General features: G+C 42.4%; 1 long non-coding RNA gene across 1 annotated transcript in view; it reads left to right on the top strand.

Moving 5' to 3' along the window:
- Positions 1-862: 862 nt before the first annotated feature.
- LOC120407182 overlaps positions 863-27,440 on the top strand; it is a 71,781-nt gene continuing 45,203 nt past the window's right edge. Inside the window, exons 1-2 of the long non-coding RNA XR_005599829.1 lie at positions 863-940; positions 1,735-1,896. This is a non-coding gene — a long non-coding RNA (uncharacterized LOC120407182). The remainder of the gene's footprint in view (positions 941-1,734; positions 1,897-27,440) is intronic.

Here is a 27,440-nt window from a genome sequence, read left to right as displayed (position 1 = left end):
TGACATTGGGCATGTGGTGATGTTCATTAAAGTTTGTGCCACTTTTACCATTACATATAATACAACTTGTTGTTGTAGCCTTGGGTTTAAATTGAATGTTTTATTTTACATGTGTATCTAATGATCAGAAATGCAGACCAGCTGCCTTCATGTTGTGCACAGCAATAACCATACTCTGTGTTTAAAAAATTGTCATGGGTCCATATTGTCTTTGGTCTTTTTGCCACATTTGGCATATGCAGGCCATGCCTGGACAGGAGTAGATGAATACACAGGGTACATTTGTCCATTCCATGTGCTAGTGTTTGCCTGTGATGTGGTCTAGTCACCCCAGGATGGCTGCTCTCAGGGTTCCATAATGATGAATGGGGTTGGGAACAGGAGCTCAAGGTTGCACTGGAGCCTGTAGTCTGGTAGCTATCAGTCAGAAGTAATCGCTCAAACAGCTCCTTCTGCTGCCTTCTGTCTTCCTCCCTCTACTGGTGACCATACTGAGCATGCTCCATGAATCCATCCAACAATCTCTCCTCATGCAGTGCAGCTTCTGTGTCCCTTTCTGCTCTCCAAGCATCCTTATCATTTTGGTACTACCTTTGGTCCTTCCGGATCTGCTAATTAGTTTTATGTAGCTGGTCTCCAGTCAGCTTATTTTTCCAATTAGCATATTTTTCTTCCCACCAGCGCTACCGTAAGGTAGTCTGCACCTCCAGGTTCCTGGTGCAATGTATTTGCTCTATGGAAGTAGACGACTCTTGAAAGAAGAGACAGAACATCATTGTCTGAGCATGATAAATACATTTCACAGTTTATGAAAGGGGCTACTTTAATTCAAGGTCCAAAGATGATACTTTTTTATTAACAGGCTGTATTCTCGTCACACAAAAGACACTAGCCACTTCAGATGTCTTTTTGAGCAGGACTGAAACCAGCAGACATCATGGTAAGCTACACATACAAAATTCTATTCAAATTATTTCTATATATCTTTTTTGTTTTTTGAGGGGGAGGACTGATGAGTGGTCTAGTTACAAGTTACGGTTGGCCAATCCTGTTTAGGCAGGGCAAGCTGTGGAGAATGTTGATATCCTGGAGGCCCCAGAATGAAAGTGTGAACTTCTGTTCTAGGCCAACAGAGGAAAACTATCTGTATGATAAAGAGCTATTTTGGCATATGGTGACCAAATAGCACATTGTGGAAAGGAAACATGTGAGTTACAGAAGTGGCCCTAATAAGTATGGCCTGCCTTGTAGCATAACAGAACATCTGGAGTTCCTTCTCCATGAGACATTCATTTTCATCACCTGCCAGCAATGGGTGAAAAATTGTGGTAAAATCAACAAGATGCTGAATTGGTATGGATTACAGTCTCTTTGCAAGCACCCTACGTCCACGCAAACACTCACTCACTGCCATCCTTCGGGATGCCTAATACAGACAGGCTGACACCCTCCATTGCAGTGTGGACTCTTACATTAAAGCCAGCAATGGACCAAATATACATTTCGGTTTTGTTTAGTCTCATAACAGCCAGAGTTTTGGGGACTCAGTTCACAGGCAGTCCGAAACAATATGTGCATGGCTGATTTAGAAGGTGTGTTGTATTATATGGCCAGGAGGAAGGGGCAAAGATGTGAGGCTATGAATTGTGGAGCACCAACCCATACATATACCAACATCATGTAACTATTAAAATTTTTATAATTGCTTGTTTACCCTTTTCCCTCTCTTTCCAGTGTCTATTTTGAATCCCATATGGTATAAGGGAGAATGCCATGGGTCCTGCCCTGAACGGAAGTGCACAGAAATCCTGGGCTGAATTAACAAACTAACATGCCCATAAGCCAGAAATACCTCCTATCTGTATATCAACAAGAAACATGGTGGAAGAACCAGAGGTTAGTAAGTTTCTATCATTGTGCTACTTGTACAAATAAGTTTCAGGGCTGCTCCCACCACAGGGCTGGGCAAACTTTTTAGCCCAAGGGCCACGTTGGGGTTGCGAAGCGCTATGGAGGGCCGGGTAGGGAAGGCTGTGCCTCCCCAAACAGCCTGGCCCCCACCCCTATCCGCCCCCTCCCACTTCCCACCCCCCAACCCATCCAACCCCCCCTGCTACTTGTCCCCTGATCACCTCCTCCCGGGACCTCGCCACCCCTAACCACCCGCCCAGCCAGGACCCCGCCCCCATCCAACCCTCCCTAGCACTCCCTGTCCCCTGACTGCCCCGAGCCCTATCCACACCCCTGCCCCCTGACAGGCCCCCTGGGACTCCCACGCCTATTCAACCCCTCCTGTCCCCTGACTGCACACCCCGCCCAGAACCTCCACCCCATCCAACTGCTCCCTATCCCCTACCGCCCCAGGGACCCCTCCCCCTATCCAACCACTCCCTGTCCCCTGACTGCCCCACAGGACCCCCTGCCCCTTATCCAATCCCCCCGCTCCCCACCCCCTTACCATGCCACTCAGAGTGGCAGGACTGTCTTATTGGAAAGCTTCAGATGTTGGTGGGCGCAAGCCGTGCAGCCCGGCAGGAGCGGTGGGCCAAAGCGCTCCCGTGCAGCAGCATGGCTGCAGGGGAGGGGCTGGAGGCTGGCTAGCCTCCCCGGCCGGGAGTTCAGGGACCAGGCAGGATGGTCCCAGGGGCTGGATGTGGCCCACGGGCCGTAGTTTGCCCACCTATGTCCTAGCAGGTCAGGCTCTTGTACCAGATATGGGCTGGCTACTGAGCTTCCTTGCGACAGAGGAATATACCAGAGATGTTTTAACTATAATATCCTTTAATGTAGTGACTGGCTCTAGCAGTAACCAGCTCAGATAAGGTATGTTACACATGGTGCTATGTAGTGGCTGAAAGGTATAATACAGTTTAGGATTCCATTACTTCCTCCCCCTTTACGTTTTCCATTCCTATCACTTACAAAATTTTACAAAATGTACACTATCATGCTATCTTTAAAGTTTAGTATGTATCAGTCTGTTACGTGTCTCTGGATCATACTGGCTTTCTAATTACACAACCCACATGCATAGCAAGCTGGTCATCTGGCTGTCCATTAGTTGCAATGACTGTCTCTGGTTGGTTTGGAATCTTTGAGTTGTTGTCGTCATCTTGTTCTGCAGCTGCCATTTGTGGTGTTTGCTCTGTTTGTTGATCTTTCTGAAGAACAAACTGTAGATATTGAGGGTTTCTGTTGAACTATCCACTGTCAGTCTCGATCACTTTTACTCTGATAGCTGGAGTTGTCCATTCTTTTTCTCCATCCAGATTGATGCACACACAGTCATCAGCTTGTAGAACTGATGGTGGTCCAACTGAGTGTTGTCAGCTGTAAAAGTGTTTGTGAGCTCCTTTTGCCTTTTTATCCGATTTGGCTACTCTCTTCATGTCTGGCCACTTTGGAGATAGCTTTGGAAAAGAATCTGGAACAGTTGTTCTGTGTGTCTTCCCATCAGGAGTTGTGCTGGACTATATCCAATAGCTGCTATTGGTGCTGATGGGTAACTCAGAAGAGCAGGGAACGGATCTTCCTGCTGTAGGATTTTCTTGGCTGTCTGTACAGTTCTCGTAATCTCTCCAATTTCTTGTGGATAATGTGGGCTGCTAGTAATGTGATCAAAATCATATTTCCTTTGGAATGATTTAAATTCCACTGCAGTGAATTGTGGTCCATTGTCAATCACAGTCGTCATGGAATACTGAAATGAGTAAAAGTGCATTCAGTTTCTCGATAATATTGAAACATGTTATGTCTCTCAAGTATATCATTTCTTTATTATCATTTTATATACATATATATTATTTAGGAAGTTTTGTCAAGTTTATAAATCCTTGCCATGTAAATATCAGAAAAACAACAACAATTACAACAGTTAGCTCTTGTTTAAAGAGACATTATCCAAGAATATAGTCATGAGATCTGTCTATTTAACAGGGTGCTACCATATTACAGATTGAGCATCATACAACACCTATGTTGTTTCTAGTGATTTCATTAAATTGAGTGAAATCTCTATTTATGCATTTAACAGACCGGTATGTCTATCAAATATAAATATTTAAAAAAATGGACAGGTGTGCTGGGATTTTTGTTGTTTGGTTTTTTTTGGAGGTGAATGTACTTTTGAGTACTGAATAAAAAGTAAACATATCTAAGTATCTATCTGTCTTCTATTTTGCTGGGTACATAATTGGTCTGTTAATTTTTCTATAACCACAACCTCTCTTTTTTTTTTTTTTTTAATCATACCTCAGTGGTTGGACTATTTTTCTTTTTGCAATGAGAGGCGACCAATAGCTGAGCAGCTACTAGCAGATGAAAGAGTAACTCTTCATTTCCTATTGTGTGTGACCACTACCACTAAGAAGCCCCAGGAGGATTACCAAAGGATCACTTGGTAATAAATATCCAACAGTTTTTGATATTTGGTTACGGATTGCATCCCAGTACTCCCTAATGACTGGACATGTCCACCGTATATGCCTAAAATATCTTCTTTCATCACAGTTTCTCCAACATATATTCTCATTCAGTCTCTCACTTTATTTTTTTAACCTGACTGGTGTGAGGTACTATTGAAATGGTATCTTAAAGAAATTTGCTGGTCCTCTTTTCTAGATCAAATCCCATTCCTCTGGGGTAATTTGTCTATCCACATCCTTTCCCCAGCACATCGTATATGGACAATTTTTTGTGAGGAAAGCGATCTTCAAGGATGGATATAAATTAGTTATAAATTTTTGTTTCCTAATTGACCAGATGCCATTGCTTCTATTAAAGTTAGCTTTCTGGATAAAGCAGGTTTTCTAGAAAGTTGAGAGACAAAGTGCCTGACTTGAAAGTACTGATACCAGGGGAGAGTGGGCCAGTTTAAGTTAGTTTTGGTCTCTAAATAAGTTAGAAAAAATTCTTTACAGGATAGCTGGCCAACTGTGTGTATTCCTTTGGCTCTCCAAGTCTTTGAAGCTCTCTGGTTCACAATTTGGGTTAAGATCTGGCTTATTTGCAATGATAGTCATTGGTGAGAGAACAGAACTGATCTTATCTCTCATTCTATCCCAAAGGTAATGTTTAAATTTCTGGTGGGTGTGATTTTTTTATAGTTATCCATGGTAGTCTAGCAATGTTTACATTGCTGCAATTTTCTTGTTCAATAGAGACCCAGTGTTTGGCTGGGTTAGAGTGCCCCCCACCCACTACTGCTTTAAGCTGTCTCGGTTGGTGGTACTTTATCGTAGACTATTTGAAACAGCCAGTGCTCCCTGTCTAATGGGTCTGTACACGGTATCTGCTCTGATGCTTAATCTTTCTTATTCCATTTTAATTCTAACAGCATCCTCTGCTCGGGTTTTATCTGGGATACTCACAGAAAGATTTTGAAATAAGAAAGATATCCTTGGCAAAATATTCATTTTGACTGTGACTACTCTTCCCAACCAAGAAATTACATACTCTCCCCCACCCCCACCCCCACCCAGCTGCCTTTTATTTACTGATGTAATGGTTTGACATCTGAATCACAGAGCTCTTCTAGATTGCTTGAGATTTGAATTCCTGGTATCGTATAGAATTTGTTGCCATTTGTACCCATATGTTTTCTGGAGGAGTGACTTTTCAAAGTCTGGAAAATTTATAGAAAAAATCCTATAGATTTAGGATAATTTACTTTTAAATCCAGATGCTTCCCCAAAGTCCTGGGTTTCTTTAGAAACTAATTTTAGGGAAATATTTGGTTTAGATAGCATTGTATGCAGATGATGGAATATTATTTTTATTTTCTGATGTTTCTGCAAGTTTTTATTGTGAGGGATCTATTATTTCTTATCCTCTGCTAAAGGCTCCATAGCCAGTGCAAAAAGTAAAGCAGACACTGGATATCCCACCTAGTCCCTCTGTGTAATTCAGTAAGGGGAGATTTAACTCCATTAATTTGTACAGCTGCTTTTGGACTGGTTTAAAAAGCAGTTATCCATGTTAGGAACTGGGGATCAAAGTACATAAAGTTCCACTCTAGTCTATCAATGGCTTTCTCTGTATCTAGTGATAAGTGAAATTGATCTTTTTTTTTAATCTGCCATTACGTATGATTCCAAGTACTCTCTGAGTATTGTCTGACATTTGTCTGTCCTTAATGAATCTAGTCTGATCTGGGCTTATATAAGCTCAGAGCATAGACCGTAATTGGCTAGCTAGTATTTTTGCTAAAATCTTTGTCTTGATTCAACAGAGATATGGGCTTATAGAAACTGCAGAAGCTAAGGTCTCTTTAGGGAGAACAACCACAGTACCTTCTTTCAGAGGTTGTGGAAGTTCCCCATCTAATATAATAGTATTGGAGGTATCTCTCAAAGGACTCACCAATACCTCCTTAAATATCTTGTAAAATTCAGTTGGAAAGCAACCAGGTTCTGGAGTCCTGCCATGTTTCATACTTGCTATTGCCTCTAGGATTTCTTCTTCTGTTATTTCTTTATCCAAAGTTTCTTTTCTCAATTTTGCTTACCTTTGGCAAGCTTTCTACTTCCAGATACTTCTGAATAACTTTAGATCATCTGAGGTATAGAGATTTTTATAATAAGCTGCAAAAGTAGCACATATTTCAGTATGGTAATTTTGCGGATTAGTCTTAATTGGTGGAATAGTACATTGCTCTTGAATCCATTTAAGCTTTTGAGCCAATAGCCCGTCACTTTTATTCCCTTTTTCATAAAACATCTGCTTGGAATACCAAAGGGCCTTTTCAGTTGCATTTGTCATCAATGTATTCAACTTCCCTCTAATATTGGTTAATTGTTGCTATTTTTTTTTGAAACTGTGTCTTGTGATCTTTTAATTTCCTGTTCTAGTTCTTTTTTTTCTTGAGCTCTTCCTTTTTTTCAGTTGAAGCTCTGCTTATCAACCTACCCCTAAATACTGCTTTACCTTCCTCTCAGAAAAGGCCTCTTTTTATATTGTCAGTATCATTTATTTAGAAGTAGTGAACAATGTCCTCTTTAATTGCTGCATCCTGATCTCTTACTTGCTGAGGCAAGCCGTTCATTTTCCAATAAAGTGATCTTTCTAACCCAACCAAGCTATCAAATATTACTTCCACTGGTGCATGATTTGATAATGTAAAGTTGACAATTTTTGCAGATCAGGTCTGCTTCATTGAAGGTTTAGAGATTAACATTAAATCTATTCTAATATATAACTGATGAGGTCGTGAATAAAATATGTAATCTTTTTCCCTGGGTGCAATTCTCTCCAGCAATCTGAGAGACTGAATCATTGGCACAGAGAAGTCAATGCTGTGCCTATTTCTATGTTCCCCATGTCTCTCTTTTTCAGATCTGTCCCAATAAGGAGTCAGTGTGCAACTGAAGTCTCCTCCAACTATAATTTGCCCTTCCACAAAGTATTGCAGTGATGTAAAGAAGTCCTTCTTATGGAAAACTTTTTTTTGCTTTTGCATGGTAGCACAGGCGCCGGCTTAGTCCTTGCACTGGGGGTGCTCAGCTCCCACTCCACCCCTTCCCTCACCCCTGCCCCCACTCTGCCCTCTTCCCACCCAGTTCCACTCCCTCCCCCAAGCGTGCTCCGTCCCCGCTCCTTCCCCTTCCCCTTCCCCCCACCCCAGCACCTCCTGCACAGCTGATTGTGGCAGGTGGGAGGTGCGTGGAGGGAGGGGCAGGAGTTGATCCGCGGGGCTGCCGGTGCAGGGGAGGTGGTGGGGGGAGAAGGTGAGGAGCTGATGGGGGGGCTGGTGGGTGCTCAGCACCCACTAATTTTTTTTCTGCAGGTTCTCCAGCCCTAGAGCATCCACAGAATTCGTGCCTAGGCATCCAAGCCTACAGTGAGCCCACTGTTTTTAATAACCCAGCAACTTTGCCCTTTAACAGTATAAATTATCCCTCCCTATCCTTAAATTGATATTTAGTCTGAAAAGGTACATGTTTAGCAAATACTATGCCCACTCCTCTTGTCTTGTCTTTCCTTTAACTGAAGCAAAATATGTCTGTTCAAACCAGTTACCTTTCATGCCCATAATTTGCTCCTTTTGAAAATGAGTTTCTTGAAGTGGAATAATCTGAGAGTGGAGTGTGTGTGTGTTTTTTTAAGTTCTGTGGGGGATTTTTCCCTTTTAATGACATCATTTAGCTCTTTTAATGACGACATTGAAAGATGTTACTTTAAAAGGATGAGATGTTGAGAGTAACTATTTAGCTTATTGAAAAACCTGAAATTACTGTGATTCTCTAACTGTTTGATGACATAAACCCTTGCGTTGCCAATACTTCTCTGGTTTCTAATTATGTTGCATTCACTATTGTATGCCCAAAAATATATCTTGCTTTCTGTTTGTAAACTTCCATGTTGACTTCTTGTATTAATTCCCCCCAGCCTTCCCAGTTCCCTCCCTTCTTCTACATTCCCCTTACTCTAAATCCTCAAATGAAATGCCAACATAACATGTAACACTGTCCCCAAATGACTGTGGTTTGCTGAAACCCAAGCTCCTGTACTCTCCTAATGAGCACTTGGACTGCTTCTCTTGCAATCCAAGGTAGGTACATTTTCCACTTATAGGGCCTTGACCCTAGGGGTTGATTTGCCATCTGATCACTTGAGTATGGGAAGGGTTTATACAGAACCCCTAAAGGCTCCTCCCTTTCCCCTTTCTATTTTTCTACAGTCCCCTGCAGCCTTGAAATACTCCCCTTCTATTTGCCTTTATTTCCTCTGTTTTAGAGTTATTATTACTGATCACCCCAATTTAAGTAAACTTCATATTTATAACATGAACACGATTATTGTCCAGCTGCTCATTCCTGGTGACTCCCAAGAAGTCCCATTCTGATTGGATTACTACTCCGGTATCTGAGTTCTCTTGCTCAACTTCGCTTCTGACATTGTCAGTACGGTCTCTAGAGTCTTTTGTTTTTTATTTTACGGTCTTCTTTTTCCTGGGTTTCACCATTTGTCAAGAGTTTTTCAGCAGTTTATCTGTAGTTATTGCCTCTGGAGAGTCATCTTGTACATCTGAGATTTGGCTTTCTACCCCATGTTCCTGGAGTGTATTTTTTTCTTATTTCATAATACTAAATTTTTTGGAAGCTGGATGAGAGTTTAAACGGGAATCCCCATCTGTAGCGGATATGTACTCTCCTGAGGGCTGCTGTAAATTCCCCCAGTTCTTGTCTCTCTTTTTTAAAGTTAGGGCAGAGAGGTCATGGAAAATTTGTCAGTTGTGGCTTTTCAGTATGAACTCTGCATGCTCTCTGGCTTTTTTTTTTATAATTAAATTTTTCTGCTGATAATTAATAGAGTCTCTGGGTTTATTATTATTGAGGCCCAGGTTGGGGGAGCAGCACTTTGTATGCTTTCTCCACTTTTACCTCTTCCAGAGACCTCAGACGTAACAACTCCACAATAACAGTTTTTACATACCGGATTGGGTTTCCTTCTTCAGCACTTTCAGCCACTCCCTTAATTCTGATGTTATTCCTTCTTGATCTATTTTCTGTATCATCCAATTTTAAACTGCATCTCTCTCTTTGCTCCATCACTGCCACGAAGCTCTGAAGCTCTGTTTCTCTCTCACTTGCTTCTCTTAAGCCAGTCTCTAGCACAGTAACTCTCTTCCAAGTCAGCAACTTCCTTCTGTGGAAAGCTTGGTCATCAAATCATCTCTCATGGCCGTAAACTGACAGATCAGCTCCAGAATGTCCGCTGGTGTTAGCCATTTTTTTAGGGTTGCCAACTTTCTGACAGAACAAAACCAAACACTCTTCTCTGAGGCCCTGCTCACTCCATTCCCCCCTTCCTCTGTTGCTCATTCTCCCCCACCCACACCTACTCGCTCATATTCAGCAGGCTGGGGGAAGGGTCCCTTTTTGATCAGGTGTTCAGTTGAAAACTGGAAAACTGGCAACCCTATTTTCAGCTCTGGCATTTCTGCCTGATTTGGCTGCTGTGTGTTCACTTGGAATCTGAAAGGTTTCTCCACTCTGTGAGCCTAAAACATTCTTTTTAGTGAAATATCTTTAAAGTTTCAGATTTCCTTAGAGAATCCATCCTCTGGAACTCTATGCTTTGTGGTGGGAGGGGGGTTAGTAGGGTTTGGGGGTCCGTGGAGGCAGATTGTTTTGCTATCTGCTCAGGCTTCAGGCGGCCATGTTATTCTGCCCCCCTGCTGGTCCCCATTATTTCTATATGCTTGGATAAGTTGCCCACTATGATCAGGTAATGATGTCCTCTAAATCTGAATGAATCTGCAGCTAGACTCTTCCAAGGGCTGTCTGGTAGAGGTGTTTGTATACTATATGGTTCAGCATAGTCTCAAGTTTATTTGTACTGGATCACTTTTCAAAAGTCCAATTTAATCAAATCCTTTGAGTTCTTCCACCTTTCTCACTAGGCCCATCATGGTAGCCATGCTGCAGCTGAGAAGTTTGTTGGTCTTTGATCCTCTCATCACATGCACTTTTGTCTTTGTAAGTTGTTTCTGTGATGAATTGACATCTGCAATTCAGAATCCCTCCAAGACTAATCAAAGCTGTATCAGGTGATTTCAGCTCTGGGAGGGCCTGAAGGTTATTTAAAGCTCCTTCTGTGATGATGGTCACATCTGCTCCTGAGTCAATTTTAAAATCAATAGTCTATCCATGAATAGTCAGTTTCACTCTCCAGACAGGCTCTGTGCCATCATATGTGATAAATCCCAGAAACAATGTCTCTTCATTGTCTGTCTGTCTCTCTGTCTAATGGTAGTTAGCTCTCTCACTGCCTTAATGTTGCAAACAGCTGCAAAATGTCAATACTTTGTGCATTTCTTATATATTTCACCTTTAGTTGGGCACATATCTTGAGCTGTGAAATTTTCCACATCTTGTACACTTATTCTGGAAGGCTTTGTAGTCTGATTGGAATTTCCTCATAGTTTCAGGCTTTTATGATGATGATGATGACTTTTCGAGCTCAAGTGTCTGTTTACAGCTTCTAAGGCAAAACCGTTTCTTAGTCATCTTTGTGACTATCTTCCTGAAAGTCAAAAGATTTAAAGATATGCTCTGCCTGCTTCTGCATAAGATAAATTAAAGCGCATACCTGAATGTCTCCAGTTTCCTTGTGAAGTTTGTTTGCAATGCAAAATGTTGCAAAATGTTTCTAGTTCATCCATTCTGTAGGTCTAGTAAAAGTGAAATTGTCTGGGGCATTGAAGAGTGACATGTTGATGAGATCGATCCTGCAACCTTTGCTGCTTTCCTTCTGTTTCTGTTCTTCTCTGGCACGAGTTTACTTCTGACACCATGTCATGTACTACTTATACATGGTAGGCTGCAGGCCTCTCCTAGCAGGTCAGCTTCTTTACCAGATATGGACTGGCTACAAAGCTTCTTTCACCGAGAGATACACCAGAGATGTGTTCATTATAAGATCCTTTATTGTTGAGGCTGGCTCTGTCTATGACCAGCTCAGAGAAGGTATGCTATGATGCCACGTAGTGGCTGAACAATATAACACAGTTTAGCATTACAGACTCTAGCATAAGTTCCGCTGCAGGCTGCTCCCTACTGCCATCCCTAAATAAGACCTCTGAGGAGGTCCCAGCGTGTGGTGTAGCTGCTCCAGCGGCATAGCTCCTTTGGTTACTGACTTGAATTCCAGGGTCACTCTTGCCCTTCGTCTGGCAGCTAGCTCTCCTCTGGTAGTGCCTGTGATGGGGGCGGGGGGTTATAAGATCACTCTCCCAGCTCAGCAGCGTCATGCACCACTGGAAGCTCTGTGCAGTTCCCGTGACCTGGTCAAATTCCTTGTAAAAGATGCAGGAAGATGGGTAGTTATCAGAGGTACCTCTAGCATCCTTAACTCTGCAGTATTCTGTCTTCTGCCACTTGATCCACTCTCTGCATTGATTTGCTGTCCAGTTCTCCAATGCTGTCAGCTGTTCAGATATCATTTTATACACAATAAAGAATCCCTCAAAGAATTTTGAGGGTGTCAACTAACATGTAGACAAAGGTGATCCAGTGGATATAGTTTACTTGGAGACTCAGCCTTTAACAAGGTCCCTCACCAAAGGCTCTTAAGCAAAGTAAGCTGTCATGGGATAAGAGGGAAGGTCTTCTCATGGATCAGTAACTGTTTAAAAGCTAGGAAACAAAGGGCAGGGATAAATGGTCAGATTTCACAATGGGGAGAGGTGAATAACAGGGTCCCCCAATGATCAATATTGGTACCAGTGCTGCTCAACTTATTCATAAATGAGCTAGAAAAAGGGTAAACAGTGAGGTGGCGATGCTTCCAGATGATACAAAACTACTCAAGATAGCTAAGTCCAAAGCAGAATGCTAAGAGTTACAAAGGGATCTCACTAACCTGGGTCACTAGGCAACAAAATGGCAGATGAAATTCAGTGTTTATAAATGCAAAGTGATGCACATTGGAAAACATAACTCCAACTGTACATACACAATTATGGTGTCTAAATTAGCTGTTACCACTCAAGATAGAGATCTTGGAGTCATTGTGGATAGTTCTCTGAAAACATGCACTCAATGTGCAGTGACAGTCAAAAATGTTAACAGAATGTTGGGAATCATTAGGAAAGGGATAGCTAATAAAACAGAAAATGTCATAATGCCTCTATATAAATCCCGGGTAGGCCCATATCTTGAATACTGCCTGCAGTTCTCTTCACCCCATCTCAAAAAATATATATTAGAATTGGAAAAAGTACAGAGAAGGGCAACAAAAATTATTAGGGGGATGGAACAGCTTCCATATGGGGAGAGATTAAAAAGACTAGGACTGTTCAGTTTAGAAAAGAGATGACTAAAGGTGAATATGATAGAGGTCTATAAAATCACGAACGGTGTGGAGAAAGTGAATAAATGTATTTTACCCCTTCACAAGAACCAGGGGTCACCCAATGAAATTAATAGGCAGCAGGTTTAAAACAAACAAAAGGAGGTGGTACTTTATACAATGCACAGTCAACCTGTGGAACTAGTTGCCAGGGGATGCTGTGAAGGCCAAAAGTATAACTGGGTTCAAAAAAGAATTAGAGAAGCTCATGGTGGATAGATCAGGATGCAACCCCATGGTCTGGGTGTCCTTAAGCCTCTGACTGCCAGATGCTGGGACTGGACGATGAGATGGATCACTCAAAATTGCCCTGTTCTGTTCATTCCCTCTGAAGCATCTGGCATCAGCCAGTGTTATAAGACAGGATCCTGGGCTAAATGGATCATTGATCTTCTCCAGCATGGCCATTCTTATATTCCTATGATCATTTCTCATGCTCGTCCTGAAGTCTAATGTCTTGCTCACCTCACACCAGAGGTGAACTAAAATCTAGCTGTGTTCCTCTAACCAGCTGGAAGTGTGCTTGAGGCAGGACTTCCACTTATTGCTGGCCATAGCTAATATGTGTTAGCATTGACTGTGGTTTCCAGTTGAGCTGCCTGTGTGGAAATGAAGTGTTAAACATTGAGCAGCTGCATTTGAACCAGGAGGCTGCTTCCTGTTCCTGGGAAGCAAGTGGCAAGTTTTGGGGTTGAAGTGCTGGAAAGCACAGTCCCAGGAGATTGTAGGATAGCGTTGGTGGACTCTCCAGACGTGAGTCTGGCAACCTGGATTTGAATTGCATCCACAATACAAAATGCCTGAAATCTGACCCACTCCCACCCCAGAGCTAGGTCTGTTGGCCTGAGTCAAGAGGGGTTTCTGGCCCGAGGCAGACTAACTTCTGTGTAGACAGAAGGGTGCTTGGGCTTGAACCTGAATCAGAGCCTGGGCTTAGTGTGCTGTGTAGATATTCCTACACACAAGGACAGACACAAGCCTTGGTTCGCCTCCTGAGTCCCTTGTCATACTAGAACATCCAGCCAGACAGGGTAGTAAATCAAGATACCTGATTGACACCTCCCCCAGGCAGTGGCGCTGGAAGAGGGGATCCAGGGCCTCCCACTTTCTGAAAGTGGACAGGCTTGGCCCCTCCACTTTTTGACAGGATGGACCCTGCCTCCTTCCCCTCCTCTTCCCCCGAGGCCCCACTCCCCGGCCAGGCCAGCGTGGAGCCCAGCGGGGGAGCCCGGGCAGTTTTGGGAGCCGTGCAGCTCCCTCATCTGCCTGCAGTACCAGGGGCTGAGAGCCACCCATGTACCCACCCCCCCAGGCTCCCCGCCCAGCCCAGGGCAAGTGGATGTGGCGGGTCTTCACCGGCTCTCCATAGCTGCCACACGGCTCTCCTTGACCTGTGCCAGTCCCAGAAATGGTGCTTTGACTAGTGAGGAGGTTCATGATTCAGCCTCACTGTGCACACGCTGCCAGTACTGGCTCTGGGGTGTCAAGGAAACCAACACGTTGGTAAATACCATCCTCGTTGGAATAGATTTCTGCTGCATGTGGCGTATATAGCATGCAGATGAGTGAACTGTCCGTAAGTGTGTAATTGTTGTGAATGTCGGGAGTCAAAGGATTAATCCTCAGGAAATGCTTCACTTTACTGGGATTCCTGCTTGCTTTACTCATGCTGGGATTCCCACTGCCATTATGTGTACTCCTAGTATTGAACTTAAACCGTTGCTATCAGTGACTTGGATTTGAGGGAGCTGCTGGTCTGGGCCCTGTTATTTAAGCACATCCATAACTCTGATAGTGAGTTTGTTTCAGGCAGGTTGGCTTTGTGAACAGTTAAATGAGGGAGGAGGGGAACTAAGGAGCAAGGTCTGTCTGCCATCCAAAACATAGCACCTGAAATGGATATCAACATGCCTGCAAATCTACAGTTATCAGTGTGGGCTGAGGCTGTCGGGCACATGCTGAAAATTATTTCTTTGTTTTCACAGGTTCAAAAGATTTATACATCTTTAGCTGCAGCTGACTAGCAGTAGAATTTAACAGCTTATAGTGGTGCTAATTATTAGCCCATTATCATTTGATTGAAATGTCGTGGCACCAGTAAACCTTGCAGTATTTTCTCTGTCCCTAACAGATGGACACTGCTTCCCTGCACATGTCTGATTTGGGAAGTTCACTGTATTATGGATGCACATGCCATGGTGATTTTGCATGTAGTAAGCAAATAGGAGATGCCCAAAACTTTTGCCAGTATTTTTGAGATGAAGGAATTCAGGCTAAATACAAATAAAAAGAATATTTAGATTTTTTTTCTTGTCTTCTCCACTTCCCACTCTCTTTACCCTAGTTGGAAAACTTTCTAGAAATATTCTCCCTAATTTGTGTTAGAATGCTTCCTTGCAGAATGAAACCACTGTCTGAAATCTGAATGCTTGCTTGTGCCGGCCATACTATGCAATGTGAAGCCTAGTAGAGGCTACCATTTGATCATGTATGGGATGACAGTTTTTCCATTGAAAGTTCAGTTTTTCTATTAGATTCATCATTTTTTAAGGCCAGAAGGGACCATTATGATGATATTGTCTGACCTCCTGCATAACTCAGTCCAGAGAACATCACCCAATAATTCCTAGGCAATGAGCATGAACCAGAACTCCAGGTCCAAACATCTTTGAACACCGAAAGCTGGAATCCAGGCTTCATGGCCCCCATTATCCAGAATGGATCTAATGGAAAGCTCAGACCCAAATACCCTTGAACTTTGTAGAAGGTTGGATTTGATTTGGATTTAAACTTTGTGCATTTAAGTAAAATTAGAATCTGGCAAAAAAAATTACTTAATGGGGAATATTTTTCATTAGCTATTACAAGAAGTGTAAAAAGAGAAGTGTAAAATGCAGAACAGTGTATTTCTTTGGAAAGATCCATAGTGTCTCAAAGATAGAACAGTTCAGACGATAGCAGATGCAGTAGCGTTATTATTTTAGCATAGTAACTAACTGCATAACACTCTTATTAAGACCAAACCACAAATTAAAATTGCCTGGATCAATCCTGATCCAGGCATTGACACAGTTGGAAAAAGTTCGGATTTCGTTCTATTTTTTTGTTTTTATTTGTTTGTATAACTGTAGGCACAAGGAGGGAATTGCCTGTTTTTATTAGCTGATTCCCTTTCCTTCCTTCCTTGGCTTGCGTGCCTCTCTGGTGAGTAATGGGGAGGTTGCTTCTCAGGAACACAAGGGTGAAGTTTCAGTAAATTACAAAATCATGTTTTTTACTTAGAAATCTTTTTGCACATTTTAGAGCAAAGTTCATGGAAATCTCAACTATTTGGAAGAGGCTTTTAAGGGATGCATTATCAAAAATGAGCATGTGAGGTCCAGGGGTCTGTGTGCAGAATTCATTGCAGGATTGGGGCCCTAAACTCTGTGCATGTGAACATGTAACCGTGCAAAAAATATACATTTGCACCTGCGGATTAGGTAATTTTCCTATTTGTGCACTTGCAGACATCTATGCTAAATGGATATATGTAAGTTTCATAGGCACAACTTAGGTGCCCATTTAGTTTGAAAATTTTAATCTAACTTTCTTGAATTTCCTTATTCTTCCCTGGCCTTCCCTCATATTGTGAATACAGAGTAATTTTTCACTGCAGTGTAATTGATGATCCTTGTGAAGAAGCCATGAGGTCTATTTTGCCCCTGGGGTGGTACAATATAAAATAGGATTGTATCAAAATTTTATTGGAAACTAGTGTGTTTGTGAAGACCCTTGGTGTTGGGAGGTGCCACAGAGGACAAGGAGTATTTTAAAATGTATTAGGAACAAAAGAAAACCTGATATTGGTTTTGGTCTATTACTAGATGGCAATAGCAGAATTATCAATAATAATGCAAAGAAGGAAGAGGTGTTCAGTAAAGATTTCTGTTCTGTATCTGGGGGGAAAAACAGATGATGCAGTCTCACAAGATGTCAGGTATCAGAGGGGTAGTCATGTTAGTCTGGATCTGTAAAAAGCCACAAAGAGTCCTGTGGCACCTTATAGACTAACAGATGTATTGGAGCATAAGCTTTCGTGGGTGAATACCCACTTCGTCAGATGCATGAAGACGATGGTAATGATAACACACTTTCCGTTCCACCAGGAGATCTGGGGGATGTTAAACAGAAGCTAATAAAGTTAGACACTTTTAAATTAGTAGGTCCAGATAACTTGCATCCAAGAGTTTTAAAAGAGCTGGCTGTGGATCTTGCTGGACCATTAATGTTGATTTTTTTCAATAAGTTTTGGGGCACGGGGGAAATTCCAGAAGATGGAAGAAAGCTAATGTTGTGCCAATTTTAAAAAGGGTAAATGGGATGACCCAGGTACTTATAGGCCTGTCAGCCTGAAATCAATCCCTGGCAAGATAGAGTGGCTGATGCGGGACTTGATCATTAAAGGAAGGTAATATAATTAATGCAAATCAAAATGAGTTTATGAAAAATAGATCCTGTCAAACTAATTGGATATAATTTTTGATGAGATTACAAGTTTGATAAATGTATTAGTGTTGATGTAATATACTTAGATTTCTGTAAAGCATTTGAGTTGATGCCACATAATGTTGATTAAAAAACTAGAAAGATATAAAACTAACATTAAATGGATTAAAAACTGGGTAACTGAGGCCTGGTCTACAGTGGGTGGGGAGGGGATCGATCTAAGTTATGCAACTTTAGCTACGTGAATAACTAGCTGAAGTCGACATACTTAGATCGATTTACCGTGGTGTCTTCACCATAGTGAGTCGACTGCTGCCGCTCCCCTGTCGACTCCGCCTGTGTCTCTCGCGGCGGTGGAGTACAGGAGTTGACGGGAAAGAGTACAGGAGTTGATTTATCGTGTCTAGACTAGACATGATATATCGACCCCCGCTGGATTGATCGCTGCCCGCTGATCCAGTGGGTAGTGTAGACATACCCCGAGAAGTTTCAAAATGTAACTGTAAATTGGGAATCATCATCAACTGGTCTGTTTCCAGTGGGGTCCTGCAAGGATTTAGAAAAGCTGGACATGCACAAGTCCATGGGGCCATAGGTGCCGACTCCATGGGTGCTGTGGGGCTGGAGCACCCACAGGGAAAAATTAGCAGGTGCTCTGCACCCACCGGCAGTCAAGCTTCCCCCATCCCCACCCCTCCTTGCCACCGCCTCCTCCCCTGAGCATGCCGCATTCCTGTTCCTCCCCATCCCAGTGCTTCCTGCCTGCCTCCTAACAGCTCTTTGGTGGTGCTTAGGACTTTCCGGGAGGGAGGATGCAGCATGCTCGGGGGAGGAGATGGTAAAGAGGCAGGGCAAGGGCGGGGACTTGGGGGAAGGGGGCAGAATTGGGGCAGGGCGAGGGTGGTGCAGGAGTGGGGGGGGGTTGAGCACCCATGGGGCAGAGAGGAAGTCGGCGCCTATACATGGGGCCGGATGTAATGCATCTGAGGCTGCTGAGGAAGTTGGCTGATGTGATTGCAGAACCATTGCCCATTATCTTTGAAAATTCGTGGCAACCAGGGGATGTCCTGGATGATTGGAAAAAAATATAGTGTCCATCTTTAAAAAAGGGAAAAAGGAGAATCCGGGGAACTACAGGCCAGTCAGCCTCACCTCAGTCCCTGGAAAAATCATGGAGTAGGTCCTCAAGGAATCCATTTTGAAGCACTTGGAGGAGAGGAAGGTGATCAGGAACAGTCAACATGGATTCACCAAGGGCAAGTCATGCCTGACCAACTTGATTGCCTTCTATGGTGAGATAACTGGCTCTGTGGATATGGGAAAAGCGGTGGACATGATATATCTTGACTTTAGCAAAGCTTTTGATATGGTCTCCCACAGTATTCTTGCCAGCAAGTTAAAGTAGTATGGATTGGATGAATGGACTATAAGGTGGATAGAAAGCTAGCTAGATCGTTGGGCTCAGCAGATAGTAATCAACAGCTCAATGTCTAGTTTGCAGCCAGTATCTAGCAGAGTGCCCCAAGGATCGGTCCTGGGGCCGGTTTTGTTCATCTTCATTAATGATCTGGATGATGGGATGGCTTGCACCCTCAGCAAGTTCATGGATGACACTAAGCTGAGGGGGAGAGGTAGATATGCTGGAGTGTAGGGATAGGGTCCAGAGTGACCTAGACAAATTGGGGGATTGGACCAAAAGAAATCTGATGAGGTTCAACAAGGACAAGTGCAGAGTCCTGCACTTTGGATGGAAGAATGCCATGCACTGCTACAGGCTGGGGATCAACTGGCTCAGCGGCAGTTATGCAGAAAAGGACCTGGGGATTATAGTGGATGAGAAGCTAGATATGAGTCAACAGTGTGTTCTTGTTGCCAAGAAAGCCAACGGCACATTGGGCTGTATTAGTAAGAGCATTGCCAGCAGATCGAGGGAAGTGATCATTCCCCTCTATTTGGCACTGGTGAGGCCACATCTGGAGTACTGGGTCCAGTTTTGGGCCTCCCACTACGGAAAGGATGTGGACAGATTGGAGCAAGTCCAGCGGAGGGCAACAAAAATGATTAGGGGGCTGGGGCACATGACTTCTGAGGAGAGGCCGAGGGAACTTCTCTTATTTAGTCTGCAGAAGAGAAGGATGAGGGGGATTGGATAGCAGCCTTCAACTATCTGAAGGAGTTCCAAAGAGGATGGATCTAGGCTGTTCTCAGTGGTGGCAGATGACAGAACAAGGAGCAATGGTCTCAAGTTGCAGTGGGGGAGATCTAGCTTGGATATTAGGAAAAACAATTTCACTAGGAGGGTGGTGAAGCACTGGAATGGGTTACCTAGGGAGGTGGTGGAATCTCCATCCTTAGAGGTTTTTAAGGCCTGGTTTGACAAAGCCCTGGCTGGTATGATTTAGTTGGGGTTGGTCCTGCTTTGAGCAGGGGGTTGGACTAGATGACCTCATGAGGTCTCTTCCAACCCTAATCTTCTATGATTCTCTGATTGGTTCTTAGCCCTATGTTTAACATTTTTATCAGTGACCTGGAAGAAAACATAAAATCATCACTAACAAGGGCTGCAGATGACCCCAAAATTGCAGGCATGGTACATAATGAAAAGGGCAGATCATTGACTCGGAGCAATCTGGCTTGCTTGGTAAACTGGATTCAAGCAAACAATATGCATTTTAATATGGCTAAATGTAAGATCCAGGAATAAAGAATGTAGGTCAGACTTACAGGATAGGGGGCTCTATTCTAGGAAGCAGTGACTCTGCAAAAGGCATGGAGGTTGTGGTGGATAATTAGCTGAACATGAGCTCCCAGTGTGATGTTATGGCCAAAATGACTAACGCAATCCTGTGATGCATAAATAGGGGAATCTCGAATGGGAGTAGAGAGGTTATTTTACCTCTGTATTTGACACCACAGACTGCTGGAATACTTTGTCCATTTCTGGTGCCCACAATTCAAGATGGATGTTTATAAATTGGAGAGGGTTCAGAGAAGACATGAGAATGATTGAAGGATTAGAAAACCTGGCTTTTAGTGTTGGCCTCAAGGACTTCAATCTATTTAGCTTACCGAAGAGAAGGTTAAGGGGTGACTTGATTACAGTCAGTAAGTATGTACATGGGGGAAAATATTTTATAATGAGCTCTTCAGTTTAGCAGAAAAAAGTATAATGTGATCCAATGGCTGGAAGCTGAAGTTAGACAAGTTCAGATGGGAAATAAGGTGTAATTTTTGAATGGTGAGAGTAATTAACCATTGGAATAATTTAGCAAGAGTCACGATGGAATCTCCAATTTTTAAATCAAGACTGGATATTGTTCTAAAAGGTATGCTGTAGGATTTATTTGGGGGAAGTTCTTTGGCTTGTCCTATTCAAGTGGTCAAACCAGATGATCACAATGGTCCCTTCTGACCTAAGAGTCTATGAAACTTTAATTGAGGCTTTATTTCATTATCCAGAACAAAAGCCAGAGTTGAGGGATGTGGAGAAGGGAACAGATTTGGTCTGAAGGCATGATAGAGGAAGGGTGGGGGTGGAGGGAGGGCAGAGAGAGAGAAGGATAGATGTCCTCTGGCAGCCCTGGAGTGACTAGGAAGAGGTGCTCACAGTAGGTCTTTCGGATGCTGATGAGCTGCCCACTGTAAGCCTCCCAGTAGTGCTCAAAAACTCAATGACTTGTTCATTTCTGCAATGCTTTGTGAAGTGAATGTAGCAGTTGTGACAGGCACTAAACAGGCATGTGGAGACAGACAAGACAGATCCCACCCTGGGTAGTGCAGTCTTTCCCCACTACGCTGCCAGGGTATCTCTACTATGACCTGAAGTGGCCACAACCAAGAGCAAGAGGGTGGCTCACGTTCCATTCCTATTCAGTCTTTGGCCTCTCCCCTGAGACTGTTGACAAGGATGTCAAATTAGTCACTTCCGATGATGGTTTATGTGATGCAGACAGTGGTAAACTGGCCTGAGACCACAATTTTTGCATAACCCAGTAAATAGTAGATAATGACTTTTGATTACTACTGACCTGGCAAGATTTGACCTGGGGACATAGGCGTAAAATAAAGCTTGTATCACAGTGTCAATCTCCTGAACCATCCATATTTCTTTGAAAACTACACTTGCATATTTTCACCAGCTCTGTACCCATTTTAAAGCAGTTTGGGATGAGCTTGTACCGGGTTTAAAATATCTTGTACGTGGGTTTCTGTTCTTAGCAACTTGCAACACTTTTATTTGCCCAGTTCTACTTCTTGCACATGTAATTACCCTGCAATGTTCTGGAAACCATTTAATTCATTTGCAATTTACTTATAATTCATTCTCTTGGCGTTTACAGGAATCGTGTCTGGCATGTTAGTATGAGTTCAGCCACATGCTCATGTAAAAAAGAAAGAAAAGTGATTTAAAATGTCCTGCTTTGGGAGAGCATGGGCAAAAAACCCTATAATCCATCATCCAGAATAAAACCCATTATAAAATGAGAATAAGGGTCAGAGATGATCTAAAGCAATCTGCCTATACAAGGCATTAATGATCTAGAAATGCTCTATATGTACCGACCATAACTATCTAACCCATAAGAACATCCATACACACATTAAACAACAATCAATAAAAATAATGATGTTGGCACAGGTCGTTTCCTTAGGATTGACTGGTTGGGATTAATGGCCCACAATGGTGCTTTGAGTCATCAACTCTCAGTGAGATATTAACCCACATGAACAGCCCAGGGCATTCTTTGTTTTTGATTAGCCATTTGTAGTCTGACAAGCTGAAAACACGTTAATTTAAACCAACACAGAAAAGTTTCTACTAGTATCAATCTGCAGTATCTTCACTGGTTGCTCCAGTTATACAGATGCAAATGCATGTAGAATGTTGTCCTAAATTATTTTTTTACAAGACTCTTGATTCACAGGCTTATACTTCAAAGTAACTTCTTACACAGTGCAGGACCATAGAAAGGCAGTGCTTCCAGGTGCTGTGCTAATGACTCACATTTAAGGAATGTGCGACTAATAGCTGCGAGAATGTGCAACTAAAATGGCAAATCATGTAGATCACAGGTGTGATTGCACTTTCAGTGCATGTATGATCACAGGTGACACTGCATGCAAATGAGAGGCTCTGCAATAATCATTGCACAACTCTTATAACCTCTGAAAACAAGGGCTTGGTCCTGCAATCCTTATGCCTAATCCAGGATTTAGGGTTAGGTCTCCAAATGTGGTCCTACTCACTACTCTACAAAAATGGCCTCTTTAACTCACAAGATCTTCTCTGTATGTGTAAGCAGATGGGAATCTGGGTACCCTGGAGACAAAAATCTTGAGCTGAAAGAGACACAGCACAGGGTGGGAGTGCAGACCACATGGGAGTAGGCTGCATAGTTACTTGTTAGGGGACTAAATACACAAATGGATGGTACTTGAAGATTAAAACATGGTCTACCTAGTATTTGATCCCAGGACCCAGAGCCAGAACCCTATATCCAATAAAAGAGAAGACCACCCAGCTTATTGCACAGACTGCAGAATATATTTACTTGGATTCTATTATGGTGTCCATCATAATGGTGTCTGAGGGTCTGAGAATGTACAGCTACTTATCTTGTGGCCAACCTCTATGTTTACTAATAAGGGTTAGGAAGAAATTTCCCTGCAACAGTTCATCCCATAACTGCCTACCTCATAGTTTCTTTCATTTTCCTCTGAAGCAGCTGTCATTGGGCACTGTCAGGCAGGGTATTAGACTAGACAGACCACGGTTCTGATCCTGTATGGCAATTCCTATGTTCCTATGGTGCTAGCAGCTCATAGGACCGAAATAGCTGATCTATTTAGGTTCTGAGCTAAGGCCAGAGCAGCTGAAATGGAGATGTAGAAAGAGACAGACAGGAAGAACAACTCAAACCGGTTGTCCTGGTTCTTCAGTAATTGAAATGTATAGTTGAAAGGGGCTGAGCTGTTTATATGTGTGCCAACTTCCAGCAGAGGTAGATCACTAATGTACAGAGACGGTCCCTCCAGGACAAGGAGCAGGGAGCACTTGTAAGATGCAAACAGACTGCAATACTTGTAGACCTAGAAATAGCAGTAGCTGGGTATGTGGTGGCCCTAAGAAGCATTCAGTGTGGCAGACTTCATGAGACATCTTGACAAACTTCCAGTGAGTGCTGGGGAGCAGAGTCTGGGGTCATAGTACCAATAAAGAAGTGAGATGTACGAGAGAAGTCCTGAAGCTAAACTTGGGTTATTAGGAAAAGATTTAAATCATGGGCTTTCTCTGAATGACTTCAGGTTTCATGAGCAAGGTCAGTCAGACATTGGGAAACTTCAAGGTATCAATGCATGGATGAGGAGGCCAGGCTCTGTATTAGGCATAGGGAATATTTGTGAGAGGTGGGGAGCCTGCTTTGAGGGAATGAGCTCCACCTTAGCCAAAGGAAAGCAGACTGCTGGCACAGAAGACCAACTTGATTTTGGAGGATTATTTAAACTAAGAGCAGAGGAAAGATTAGGGGTACTGAAGAACACTCAGGTGGAAAAAAGACCTCTGTTAGAGCTGTCAGTAATATAAAGGTAGTAAGAGGTGGGACAGAAATGGCAGCTTATCTGGAGGAGGGTCACTGAGATCAGAGTTACATTCTGTAGAAGCACCAGGGTGTCAGACAAAGATGTTAAACATAAGCACACAGCCATAATTAAACCATAAATCAGAGGGGTAGCCGTGTTAGTCTGGATCTGTAAAAGCAGCAAAAAATCCTGTGGCACCTTATAGACTAACAGACGTTTTGCAGCATGAGCTTTCGTGGGTGAATACCCACTTCTTCAGATGCAAGTATTCACCCACGAAAGCTCATGCTGCAAAACGTCTGTTAGTCTATAAGGTGCCACAGGATTCTTTGCTGCTTAAACCATAAATGTCAGTTGTGTGAATGTTGAGTGCAAAAATAGGGTACCTGGAATACTTGGCAATAGAAGAGGAACTTAACATAGTGGGTTCTTCTGAAACATGGTAGAATGATAAAAAATCAATGGGATATTTTAACCTGGGTATAAATGATACAGAGAGGACCGATTCGGTCAAAGAAGTGGAAGAGTAGCATTGTGCTTAAAAGATTACATAGAGACTGAGAGAAAACTTCAAAGTGGAGAAGACCACACAAAAAAATCTGTATTGATAAAAATCCCAAAGGTTAAGAATACAAATACACAAGCAGAATTATACAACTGGTTTCCATATTGGATAAAAGAACATGAATGTGCAACTTTAAAGGAGATGAAAGAGGCAATGAAATATAATAGTGGGTGTCATCAGCTACCCACACAAACTGATTAAATATCACAGTGGGATGGATAAAGAAACAATTTCTGTAAAAGTTCTGCCATGGGTTAGAAACTAGCTAGGAAACCAACCATAGTAGGAATAGGTGGTTGATTTCCTTTTCAAGATGAGAAAACGAGAAGAGTGAGTTGCTGCAAGGATTTGTTTGTTGATCTGAAAAAGGATTTTAATAGTTGTTTTAGGGAAATTTGGCATAGCTGAGAACAGCTCTTTCTGTTATTGTATTTATTTATTAGTTATTTATTAAACTAATTGTATTTGACTCTGTAAAGTTTTGTTTGCAACTGGTTATATGTAAGATGCTAAACAAAATAGTTGTGTTGCATTTGACTGCAAGAAGACTGATCTTCATGTCATTTTGATGAAATAGAACAATTTTCTGGCTCTCCTAGGTGGAATAGGAGCTGATATCCCCCAAGATCTCAGGCCATATATCCTTGCAAAAAAGAAACCACCTGCATTTTCTTCTGCCACATCCCTATCTCCATCAGATTCTTTCCTCTCCATCCATCTTCCTCACTAATGGACTTTTTGGTCTCTTCTAACTCATTGCACCTTTTGATTTCTCTTTGATGCCCTGCCACCAAGGCCCTCAGACCTGGATACTCTAGGTTTCTGCCTTCATATGCCCATGGTTATTTCTAGAATGCACACTTGGAAACTTATTCATAGAAATTTAGTGCTGGAGGGGACCCCAGAGGCTATCTAGTCCAGCCCCTGTTCTGAAGCAGGACCAGGTATATGTAGACTGTTCTTGACAGATGTTTGTCTAACCTGTTCCTAAAAACCTCGAATGATGGGGATTTCACAACTTCCCTTGGAAGCCTATTCCAGAACTCAACTATTTTATAGTCACAAATTTTTAGTAATACCTAACCTGACTCTCACTTGTGGCAAACAAAGATGATTACTTCTTGTCCTACCTTCAGTGGACATGGAGAACAATTAATCACTATCCTCTATATAAAAACCCTTAACATAACTGAAGGTTGTTATCAGGTTCCCCTCAGTTTTCTTTTCTCAAGACTAGACATGCCCAGTTTTTTAAACATTTCCTCATAGGTGAGTTTTCTAAAATCTTTTATCATTTTTGTTGCTCTTCTCTCAACATTCTTCAGTTTGTACATGTTTTTCCCAAAGTGTGTTGCCCAGAACTTGACAGTACTTCAGTTGAGGCCTCACCAGTGCTGAGAAGAGTGGGACAACTACCTCCTATGTTTTACATATAACACTCCTGTTAATACATCCCAGAATTATATTACCCTTTTAAGCCACTACATTGCATTGTTGACTCCTATTCATCTTGTATCCACTCTAACCCTTAGATTATTTTCGGCAGTACTACCACCTAGCCAGTTATTCCCCATTTTGTATATGTGCATTTGACTGTTTTTTCCTTCTAAAGTGTAGTAGTCTTCATTGGTCTCTACTGAATTTCTTCTTGTGGATTTCAGACCAAATCTCCCATTTATCAAGGTCTTTTTTTGAACTGTAGTCCTGCCCTTCAACATGCTTGTATCCCCTTGCTGCCATTTGCAGAGTTCAAGCATACTCTCCACTCCATCATTTAAGTTATTGATTTGTATTCCTCTAGCATCTTTAATCCAGTGTGGCAGTGTTTTACAAACATTCATGAATTAGATCTTGTGTGGAAGGTGAGCGAAGTAGTACCATCCCCATTTTACAGACAGGGGAAATCAGAAGCAGAGAGAAGTAAAGTGACATGCCCAAGGTAGCAGTGTCTTAGCAGCAGAGCTGGGAAGAGAATACTGGCATCATGATTCCCAATCTTCTCCTCTACCCACTAGAAAATGGAAACATGTTGCTTTGTAGTGGTGTGGTTGCCTGTTTACTGATGTTTGTACATCAGTGTTACCATGGTATTCCCCAAAAGATGTGTTTTTAGGCAAAAAGCAGAATTCGAAAGATCTAAATAACTAATGTGCATGTTTTTGGGGTGGAAATTTTTGGTATCAAACAAAAAGTAACTGGGAACTTAATTTTCAAAAATCTAAATGACTCATCAGTCAGCTCAGCTGAAATCCTACACAGCAAGAGGCTCTGATGAACGCTGCAAGATTTGTTTATGTTAGCACTATATGCCAAAGTGAAATAACTGGCAGCATCACTCAGCAAAGAGTCATTCAGTGTTTATTAACAGTAATTCCAATTGATCCATAGTCCACTTTAATTTAAACAAGAAGACTGAGATCCAGCATCCAAAATACTTTAAACATCTGCTACTCTTTAGGGACTTTCATTCCTGTAACGTTACCTTTTGGTGTGATTAACATGGTTTCATTTGGATGGAAATAGTTGTGATCCTCCCAATAAATTATTTGATTGATAAAAAGAATAATAAACTTTCCAAGTGACATTAAAAGATTTGGGTCTTGAAGTTTTAAGTGTAAGTAATAAAACCTGCCAAGGAGACTACACAGCGTAAAAGGGCAGACACTACAGAGCTATAGCCCAAATTTTCAAACCTGTTTTCCTAAAGTCAGTTACCTGAACAGAAATGACCTGATTTTCCCCATCCCTCAAAATACCCCCACTCTCAGTTGCTCAGCACTTGCAGCTCCCATTGACTTACTTTATTTATTTGTGTTATGATAGCATCTAGAGCAGTGATTCTCAACCAAGCATACACAGACGTCTTCACAGGGTACTCGGCTCATCTAAATCAGTGTTTCTCAACCTGGGATGGGTTATGGGGAATTGCAAGTGCCGGGCTGGCATTAGGGGG

The sequence above is a fragment of the Mauremys reevesii genome, linkage group 5 (assembly GCF_016161935.1).
Source record: "Mauremys reevesii isolate NIE-2019 linkage group 5, ASM1616193v1, whole genome shotgun sequence".
NCBI classification, from domain to species: Eukaryota; Metazoa; Chordata; order Testudines; family Geoemydidae; genus Mauremys; species Mauremys reevesii.
The sequence above is the reverse complement of the archived record's forward strand: the minus strand, read 5'-3'. Positions and strand labels throughout refer to the sequence as shown.